This window comes from Bos indicus, chromosome 7 (assembly GCF_029378745.1).
Source record: "Bos indicus isolate NIAB-ARS_2022 breed Sahiwal x Tharparkar chromosome 7, NIAB-ARS_B.indTharparkar_mat_pri_1.0, whole genome shotgun sequence".
In the NCBI taxonomy this organism is placed as follows: domain Eukaryota; kingdom Metazoa; phylum Chordata; class Mammalia; order Artiodactyla; family Bovidae; genus Bos; species Bos indicus.
The window spans coordinates 43340106-43350795 of NC_091766.1; the positions used below are offsets into that span (position 1 = coordinate 43340106).

Below are 10690 nucleotides of genomic sequence, written 5' to 3' on the forward strand. Positions count from 1 at the left end.
CGCCGAGGACCGGGTTAGAGTTGACTGCGAAGGACGGGATCGGGAGGGTCGCGGCGGAGGGCGGGATCAGGGGGTCGCCCATGAGGGCGGGGATACGCCGCCGCGCTCCCCCCGCCCGCGGTCCCGGAACCCCAGAATTCCGTAACCCCCGGCTCGGGGCGCGGGCGGCCGCGAGGTGCCATGGCCTGCGCGGGCCGGGGAGAGCGGCTTGGCCGGGCAGGGGTAGCGGGAGCGGGCCAGGGGTGGAGCCGGGCGCGCCTCACCTCGGACCCGGGTCCGGCCGGGCGCGGAGCCCGCGGCGCCTCCGTTTTTCCGAGCTTCGCCGCGGCAGCGCTCACTTCCGGGTTTCGAGCGCCATCTTGGGGGGGCTCGCGCACTTCCGGTCATGCCGTGGGGGCGGAACCTCTGGTGGGCGGGGTTTGGGCGCGGGGCCTTCTCGCGGTGACCCCCCTCCCCCAGCCCCTTGAAGCCCTTCTGCCTTTGGAAGGGGCTCGAATTCTCGAGTGAGCCTCAGTTTCCTCCTCTGCAGCATGAAGTACAATGCCTACCTGCAGATCTTTGCATAACTCTGCCCTCCCTTGGTGCACTCTGACCCTGACCTTTCAGCCACTGGGGTTCTCGGACAGCCCAGACCTTGGCCTCGCAACCATCTGAAAGGGACCTGGGTCCCCCTATCATGCTCCCTCTCTTTGTTGCTTCCCTACCAATAGTAGTCTCCTCATTAATCTATCTCCAGTCTAGAATAGGAGTCCTGGGACCACCCGCCCCCGGACAGGGAGCCAGGCACACAGGGTCTGATTAGCCCCAGAGGCCACCCTGAGAAAAGCAGGATCCTCTCAGGCAGGGGCCTTGAGACCTGAGTGGCTTCCCTGCTGTCTCCTTCCCCATCAGGGCTTCCAGGGGCCTCATGCAAACAACGCTGGGATCTGCCTCATTGTCAGGCACAGGATGGGACTCAGCTGTGGCACAGGCCTGCTGTGTTCCTGTGACTGGCAACTACTGGACCCACCAGGGGCTGGGCCTGGCAGGTCAGACAGAGCCAGTGCAGGAGGCACCACCCCCTCCCCAGCAGGGAATGAAGACACTGCCGCCTTTTGCTGGACCCACCTCACCAGCCAGCCAGAGACCTCCTGTACCTGGTCCAACCCCTTGAATTTAGAGGCCACCTCTTCACTTGCTTGTCTATTCAGTGAACTCTTATGGATGCTGCTATGTGCCTGGCCTTGAGCTGGACAAGTCCGGGGCCCCCAGAGAGGACTCAGTTCTCATCCTTGCCCTCAGGAAGCCTCCAGTCTAGGGGAAACAGAGCTGGGACCAGACACTCCCATCTGCAAGATCAGGCATAGGGCCAGTGAGGAACAAAGTCTGCCTAGGGCATCATGGAGGGTGGTGTTGAGAGGGTGTTGAGGCTGAGGCTTTGAAGTTCAAGTAGGAGTTTCCCAGACAGTTAAACTTAGGAAGAGCAAATTAAAAGCTGTTCAAAGGCCAGATCTGGTAAGGAAGATGAGTATGTTTAAAAAATCTGTTTGCCTTGGGACATCCCTGGCAGTCCAGTGGTTAAGATTCCTTGCATCCACTGGAGGGGGTGTGGGTTCAATCCGTGGTTGGGAAACTAAGATCCCAACCCAATGGGGTGTGGCCAAAAAAAGAAAAAAATCTGTTTGCCCTAAAAATTCAGGACCTCCTGTACCCAAACCCACAGGCACAAGGGAGCAGATGGGGAAACTGGGACCCAGAGAGAAGTCATATCCAGATGGAGCTTCACTTTGGCGTGCGTTCTTTGGCAATTGAGTTGTAACCCTGACCCTGGAACTATTCTTTATAGCTAATGAGAAGAAATCCAATTGAGCAACAGACTTAAGCTTCAAAAGGGTGAATAAACTGATTTGCGGACCATCTGGTGGCATGTTCCAGTTTCTGCTCACACAACACCATCAAACAATTTGCAGGGCCCAGTGACATGTGAAAACGCAGGGCCCCTTGTTCAAAAAGTAGCAAGAACTTCAAGACTGGGACCGTTAAACTGAGCACAGCCCCCCAAGCTCCAGGCCTGAGTGAAGTCCCAAGTTACACACCCATGAAGCTGGCCCTGCCCCCACTGTGGCCCTTTGGGGTCTGACTGATAGTACCTGCATTTTGCCGGTGGGGAAACTGAGGCGCAGAACTGTTCCACAGATGGCCCAGGTCACAGAGAGAGCCGCTGAAAGGCGTGGACTTGACCTCCACCACGTCCACCTCAGAAAAGCACGAGATCTCTATGGGTAATTCTGCCTGAAATGGGGGCAGTTTGCCCAGGCCGGGGTGGGTCCAGCCATCTCAGCATGGAGGAAACTGCCAAGTCTGGGGATGTCTAGGGAATTAGTCAGATTTGGGGATTTCCAGGGAATTGCGAAAGGCAGCCTGGGAGACCAGAATGGATGCTGCTTTGGAGCTCAAAACCTGGCCCTAGGTGCTGTGTGACCCCCAGAAAGTGACTTAACCTCTCTGTGCCTCCATTTCCCACAGATAATAGTGGCTATTATTTTTCAGACAGCTAAATGAACAGTGCCTAGTATTAAGATGTTATGAATGTTTCCAGGTGAATGTCTGGATCATGGGGTCACCTAAGTGACCCCATTCAATCGTCAGAAGTGACCAAGGCTTTTCATCTGGTGGGGACAGGCTCACAGAAGACCACGGGTCTGCTGGTGGAGTTCTGTTTAAAGTTAAAGAGCCTCTTCTTCAACCCCTCCCTCTGCCCCTGCCCCATGGAGGGGCACCTGACTGTCCCCCAGACACTTTGACCAGGCTCAAGGAAGTAGGGTCGCCATATAAAATGCAGGACACAAAGTTAAGTGTGAATTTCAAGTACAGGAAGAATAATTTTTCTTGCCAGTAGAGCCCAGGCAACGTTACGGCTATATTTATACCAAAGAACTACCCTCCGTGTATCTGAAATTCACATCTAACTGGGATGGAAGTCCTATGTTTTTATTGGTGAAATTCAGGCACTCGACGTGGGAAGTACCACGGACAGAAATGGGACCCAGGAGAAGCCCTGGCGAGCGGCTCCCTCTCGCGGAGCCTTGGCGTTCCCACCTGCTAAATGGGCGAGATGTTAGCACCAAACACACAGGCGAGTTCCCCATGCGGATCATTATTTCAAAAGAGCAGAAAACTTCACACGGATGGAGGTCAGATAACTGGGGGCTTCCCTTTGAGCCAGGCGATTCTCGGCCTAAGTCAGGTGTCCCCCACCAGCCTCGGTTTCCCTCCCGGGAAGGACCCCGGAGCTAGGCCCGCCCAGGGAGGAGGAGCCGGGTGATGAGCAGGTGAGGCGGGGCAGGTGGACCCGGCCCGGGGGCAGGGGCGGGGACTTGCCACTTCCTGTTTCTCCACATTCTGGAAAGCCCCAGCGTTCCCGGGCCGCGGAGCGCCTCCTCCCTCCCCGCTCCTCCGGGCCCGGGTCCCTCACCACTTCTCCTTTCTGCACCCGCTTCCCCCCAGCCCAGTGGTCGGTTCCCGGCTCCCTCTCCCCTCCTCTCCCCGCCTCCTCTCCTTTTCCCATCTCTTCTCCGGCTCTCCTTTTTTCTCTCCTCCTGGAGACCCAGTCGGCGCCTCCAGGGTGCAGAACAGAAAACCGAGGCAGCAAGGTCCCACGAGCCATGTCCGTGTCCCCCGGCCTCCGGTCACTTTCCGTCTTTCCTCCGCCCCCACCCCGAGTCTCTCTCTCGATCGCTGTCCCCTTGTCCCTCGGTTCGTCCCAACCTCTGTCCCCGGCTCCACCAGTCCTCCCGCACACACGGAGCCGACTCCGCCCTGTCCAGCCACCACGCCCCCTTTGTGCCCACCTGACACTTGCCCCGAGGCGTCCTCAGTCACCGGCGTTGGCTGGCGATTTCCAGGGCCCTACAGCTCCCTCCCGCCGGGTCTGACCGGGAGCTGGATCCTGCCAGGCTCGGTTAGGCTGCCTCTGAGCCGGGGCCACTTCTGGGAACCGCAAACCTGTCCAACAGGTTTGAGATCCGCCCCAGACAGGGCTTCCCGCCTCTCCGCTGGGCCGGGGACACCAGGGTTGCAGGGGTTAAATGTGACACCTGACTACTACCCCCCAACCCCAGGCTGGGTCCTGGCTGGGCCCTGAGGTTGGGGAGCAGGTGGGAGGGGAAGAAAGATCAGCAGTTCACCCACCAAGCCCACAGGGGAAGAAGTGTAGGGGGAGAGCTGGCATGTGCCAAGGTCCCAAGGAACACCTATGGGGGGCACGGGCAGTGAGGCTGCGAAGAGGGAGGAGGTGTTGTTACCCTTCCTCCCACCCCCCACCCAACAGAAAGCTAGGGCGAGGCCTTTGGAGCACTAGGGAGCCACTGAAGGTTCTGAAGCAATGGTATGGTATGGTCAGGGTGGGGCTGGAGGTCACCTGATCTGCCACATATGCTGGACAAGAGGCCACATCTGCGAATTTCATCTGGTGGAAAGACAGAGGCTGGAGGAGGTGGAGCTGTTGCCCCAAAGCCAAAAGAGCCAAAGTTTGTATTTCTTTCTTATTTATTTCTTTTTGGCTGCATTGAATCTTATTTGCAGTGCACAGGCTTAACTGAGACATGTAGAATCCCAGTTCCCCAACTAGGGATCTAACCCGCTTCCCCTCCATTGGAAGGTGGATTCTTAACTGCTGGAACCCCAGGGAAGTCCCTCTGCATTTCTTTCTATCCAGGGCCAGTAGTGAGCTGGCCAAGGTGGGGGTGGTTGGTGAGGGGAGCAGGAGTAGATGTAGGCCAGGGGTGGGGGGTGCTTACCCAGAGGAGGGTGGGAGGGCTGTGGTGAGGGGAGGAGGTGGACCTCAGCTTTGGTGCCATGCCATGCATTCATCCACTAAATGTTTATCATCCCGGGGCCAGGCACGAGGGATAGAACAGAGCACCGGACACATCCGTTATGCTCCTGGGTCATAAGGAAATGGGCCCCCTGCCCCTGTGGCGCAGGACAGGTCCCTGCAACACAAGTGCCAGAGGAGGATCCAGGCAGGTGGACCAGGCCCTGCCTTGCCCCAGCCTGACCTCCCGGCTATAAACCACAGCCAGCTCTGAGCACTGATGTCACCTGTGCTGGGACTTCCTGAACCTTCACCTTGGATCTGCCCAGACCCACAGGGAAATTCCAAGCCAGGCGGGGACCAGCTGACTCATGTCCAGGCTCCAGTGGCGTGCAAGTGGCCAGGTTCCTGAGGGGCATCGGGGGCATTTGGATCACTCTGTGGGATCTGCCCCCAGGCTTAGGGAGAAGCCAGACTCCCCAGCCTCAGCTCAGGAGTCCCCATCAGAACCTACTGGGTGAAGCCAGGAAGCTGGGTTACAAAGGGTGAGAATTTGGGGGTATCAGAGCTGTTCTCCAAGTGGGATACTGAGCTGGTCATTTGATATCCCCAGGGCTGTACAAATGACCAGCCAAGAGGATGGAGCTCCAGTAGCAGAGCATGAGGTTACTACCTCCTGGGTTCAAATCCCAGCTCTGCTAGTGGCTCTGGGACCCCAGGCAGGTTACTTAACCTCCACGTGCCTCAGTTTCTCCACCTGTAAAATGGAAAAATCACAGTACCTCCTTTGGAGGGTTTTTGTGAGAATTTGGTGAGGATCACTGTGAGCTTGGGGACGTTATGGTAAAAATGTTTTAAAAAAACATTCATCACAACACAATTCATAACAGAAGTGGAAACAACCCCATGTATTTCAGTTAATGTAGTCACGTACAGATGTGAGAGCTGAACCATAAAGAAGGCTGAGCACCAAAGAATTGATGCTTTTGAACTATGTTGCTGGAGAAGACTCCTGAGAGTCCCTTGGACTGCAAAGAGATCAAATCAGTCGATCCTAAAGAAAGTCAACCCTGAATATTCATTGGAAGGACTGATGCTGAAGCTGAAGCTCCAATACTTTGGCCACCTGATGCGAAGAGCTGACTCGTTGGAAAAGACCCTGGTGCTAGGAAAGATTGAAGGCAGGAGGAGAAGGGGATGACAGAGAATGAGATGGTTGGATGGCATCACCAACTCAATGGACATGAATTTGAGCAAACTCCAGGAGATGGTGAAAAGGACAGAGAAGCCTGGTGTGCTGCAGTCCATGGGGTCGCAAAGAGTTGGACACGACTGAACAAGAACAACGTCAACTTCAGTTAATGGGTGGACACACACACCAGTCCCTCCACACACAGGAACATCATTCATCATGAAAAGGGATGAAGCCCTGACACTCCGTACCACATGGATGGACCCCAAGAACATGATGCTCAGTGACAGAAGCAGACAGACAGACACACAGGGTGTGATTCCACTGATGGGAAACATCCAGAACAGGAAGATCCACAGACACAGAGAGTGGGTTCCTGGTTGTCAGGGGCTAGGGAGGGGGTGAAGATGACTGCTTATTGGGGATTCGATGTTTTAAAGGGGTGATGACCATGTTTTGAAATTAGAGGTGGTGGTTGTACAAGGTAAATGTACTAAACGCCACGGGACTGTACAGTTTAAAATGGTCCATTGTGGACTTCCCTGGTGGTTAAAAGTCCACCTGCCAATCAAGGGACACAGGTTCAATATCCCTGGTCAGGGAAAATCTCATAAGCTAAGGGACAAATATGCCCATGTGCTACAACTATTGATGCGCAAGTGCCCTACCTATGCTCATGAACAAGAGAAGCCCGCATACCCCAACTAGAGAGTAGCCCCTGCTTGCCACAACTAGACAAAGTCTGGGCACAGAGTAGCCAAAATAAATAAGCAATAATACTAAAACAGTTAATTTTATGTCATGTGAATTTCACCAGACTAACGAAAGAGAAAGCAAAAGGCAATCAACCCTGTAATCAAAGGGGTGACAGATGTCACAATCAAGTTGTCATGAAATCCTAAAGTTGCATTCAGATCCCAGGAAGGCCTCCAAAAGAAACAGGTTTCAGACACACTGGAGAAATTCCATGACCACTGACCGTGATCTTCAGTGTGGACAGCAGGGACCCTTGTTGTAATGGGCTGGGATAGCTCCTCACCCTGTGGTCTTCCTCCCCAAGCCCATCACCCTGGTCTAACCTTGAGAACAACATCATGTATGCTAAGTTGCTTTCTGTCGTGTTTGACTCTGTGCAACTCTATGGATTGTAGCCCACCAGGTTCCTCTGTCCATGAGATTCTTCCGGCAGGAATACTGGAGTGGGTTGCCATGCCCTCCTTCAGGGGATATTCCTGACCCAGGGATCAAACCCACATCTCTTACATCTACTTGCATTGGCAGATGGGTTCTTTACCACTAGCGCTGCCTGTGAAGGTCTGAGAACAATACTGGAAAAAATCAAGGGACATTCTACAAGATATCCCACCAGTCTCCCTTCAAAGCTGTCCAGTTATCAAAAACAAGGAAAATCTGGACTTCCCTGGTGGTCCAGTGGTTAAGGCTCCACACTTCTAACGCGGGCGCACAGGTTCGACATCTGCTCAGGGGAACAAAGGTCCCAAATACCCTGTAATGCAGCCATAATAAATAAATAAATAAGTAAAAACAAGGTAAGCCTGAAAAACTGTCACAACCCAGAGATGTAATAACTAAATGTCATGTGGGATCCTGATGGGGAGTCTTGGGGCAGAAAAAGGACCTTAGGGAAAAACTAAAGAAATATTTTTTTTGAAGTGAGAAATTTAGTCGCTCACAATATAATGACATGCTCTACACTCATGGAAGATGTTAACGTCAGGACAAAATGGGTGCCAGAAGACGAGAACTCCCTGTACCATTCCCTGCAACTTTAGATTTCTAAACATATTAAAAATGATCAAAGTATAAGACCTGATCCATCCTCCCACGCCACCCCATGGGATGAAGCCCACCTTGGCTGGACGCCTGCAGCTTCCATTGCCAAAACCCCCTGCATGAGTCTTCCCTCCAAGTTTGGTTAGAATATTTTGGTTGCAAGTGATAGAAACTGCAACTGAAACTGGCAGGTTTTTTTTTTTTTTTTTTTCCTCTTTTAAATGGGAATTTTGGGCTTGTGGAACTGAAAGGTCCAGGGATAGATTTAACTCAGAGTTCTCCCCCTTAGCACAGCTGACATTTGGGACTAGATGGTTCTTTGTGTTTTACAGCTGTCCTGGGCACTATGGGGTATGGACAGCATCCCTGCTCCCTACCCACCCGATGCCAGGAGCCCCACAGTCTTGACAACCACAGATGCCCCAGTATCCCTGGGAGCAGGACTCCCTCTGATCCAGCTGGTTTCAGACTCAGCTGGATCCAGGACCCTCAAATAGTGTCACAAAGATTTGTCCACCTCTCCATCTCTCAATTCTGCCATCTTTGCTCTTGGTTTTTTTCCTCAAGTCTCCCCACCTTGGGACAAAGATGGTAGCAGCAGCCCTTGACTAAATCCCCACATGAGCTTAACAGCCCCAGCAAAAGGTCAGCACCTCTTCTGCAAGAGAAGCAGCAAAAGTCCCAGGGAAGGTTTTGATTGGCCCAACTTTAGTCACATGTCCTTGTTGAATCAGTCTCTGTGGCCAGGTAAGGGAAAGCCCTCATTGGCCAAACTGGGATCACATGATTGTACGGAGTCAGTCAATGGGGTTAGAACCCCATGATGTCAGCCAATGGGGTATATGGAGTCAGCCAATGGGGTGAGTACACTGTGGACTGGATTGGAAGCAGGGGGAGTAGCCCTGGGCAGTAGAGTCTCCTGCTTGGCAAGGTTGGCCTGTCATCCCACTGTGGGCTTTAGCAGGGCAGCATTAATAAATGAGTGAGTGGTATACTGCTGCTGCTGCTGCTAAGTCGCTTCAGTCGTGTCCGACTCTGTGCAACCCCATAGACGACAGCCCACCAGGCTCCCCCGTCCCTGGGATTCTCCAGGCAAGAATAATGGAGTGGGTTGCCATTTCCTTCTCCAATGCATGAAAGTGAAAAGTGAAAGTGAAGTTGCTCAGTCATGTCCGACTCCTAGTGACCCCGTGGACCGCAGCCCACCAGGCTCCTCCATCCATGGGATTTTCCAGGCAAGAGTACTGGAGTAGGGTGCCATTGCCTTCTCCAGTAGTGCTCAGTAAATGCATGCTGGATGTAAAGTAGTGAGTGGATGGACAAATGGCAGAAGCTGGGGTTATCACCACATGTGGCCTGTATTAGTTAGCAGCTGCCATGTAACAAATTTCCCCAAACAATAGAGGCTTAAAACAACACACACATTGATTATGTGGCCCTCCAAGGGCCAGTGGAGCTGGGTCCTTTGCATAGGCTGCATCACTGGTGTTGACCAGGGATCAGAGCTCATTGGGAGGCTTGACTGGGGAGGGGGTCACTTTCCAGCCCCCTCACATTGTTGCAGGATTTATACTCTTGCTGCTTTAGGACTGAGGACCCTTTTCTTGCTAGGTGTTGACTGGAGGCTGCCCTCAGCCACACGTGGGCTCCTCCAACTCGGATACTCACATTGTCAAACCCACAGGGAGGGGATATAGGTCTGACCATGCATGGCATGATGTCACCTTGTCCACAGTCTGTTGGCCCCACCCTCTCAAGGGAAGTGGCCAGCAGGAGGTAGGATCTGGGTCACATTAGGGTCTGTCATCCACACAGCCTCCAGGTTCAGCAGCGGAAACATCAGCCTTGTGTAGCTCAGAGCTTGAGTGTCAGAGTGACATCGCCTGGAGGGACATCCATAGATCCCGGCCCATGAGCCCGGGCCAACTGCCGTCCGTGTGTATGAGGACTGCATCACCCTATGAGTGATGTCTACGTTTCAAAGTAGGTGAAAAAAATGAAGGAGACTTCTTTCGTGACACATGAAAATGACATGAAATTCACATGTTGGTGTCCACCAGTAAAGTTTCCCTGGCAAAGATGTATACCTCCCACTAAGCATCTGTTGTGACTGCTTCCATGACATGATGGACAGAGGTGGACAATCAAGAGAGTCCAGCAAGTCACAAAGCTGAAAATGTTTGTTCTCAGGCCCTTGACACAAAGGGCTGGCTGAGCCCTGCTCTACGTGGTCCTATGTTCCTGGCTTTTGAACTGTGGTGGACAAGACTCTTGAGTCTCTTGGACAGCAAGGAGATCAAACCAGTCAATCCTAAAGGAAATCAACACTGAATACTCATTGGAAGGACAGATACTAAAGCTGAAGCTCTAATACTTTGGCTACCTGATGCAAAGAACTGACTCATTGGAAAAGACTCTGATGCTAGGAAAAACTGAAGGCAGGAGGAGAAGGGGACAACAAAGAATGAGATGGTTGGATGGCCACCGATTCAACAGACATGAGTTTGAACAAACTCCAGGAGATAGTGAAGGACAGGGAAGCCTGGTGTGCTCTAGTCCATGGGGACACAGAGAATCAGACATGACTAAGCAACTGAACGATGATGATGCCCCTGAAAAAGGATGCTGTAATCTCTCTTAGCCCAGAAATCTCCTCTCTCAAATGGGGTGGTGAGAGGAAGGAAGGACCTTGGCCACCAGGCCAGCAAGAGGTGACCTTTGGGTGATGATCACTGTCGCTCTTCGGGTGGCCTGGGGCAGGGGCATCCACAGGCAGCAGGTGGGAAACGCAGCCACATTCTGCACATTCTAATGGTCTTAGAACCATAGCACAACCTTGTGAGATCATCTCAAATGGGGCAACAGGACCCTGCAGCCTGCATTGATGGGGGCAGCAAGTGTATATCAGG

At 53.1% G+C, this 10690-nt stretch overlaps 1 protein-coding gene across 4 annotated transcripts in view; it reads right to left on the reverse strand.

The window, feature by feature from the left end:
• The window catches only part of SBNO2 (strawberry notch homolog 2), a 42321-nt gene extending 38359 nt beyond the window's left edge, over positions 1-3962 (reverse strand). For 3 of the 4 annotated variants that reach the window (XM_070793482.1, XM_070793483.1, XM_070793481.1), the window contains exon 1: positions 264-405. The gene's annotated coding sequence lies outside the window, so the exon portion shown is untranslated. Of the gene's footprint in view, positions 1-263; positions 406-3830 lie in introns of those variants that run through there. The other variant, XM_019964855.2, reaches the window with a different exon arrangement.
• Positions 3963-10690: the final 6728 nt, after the last annotated feature.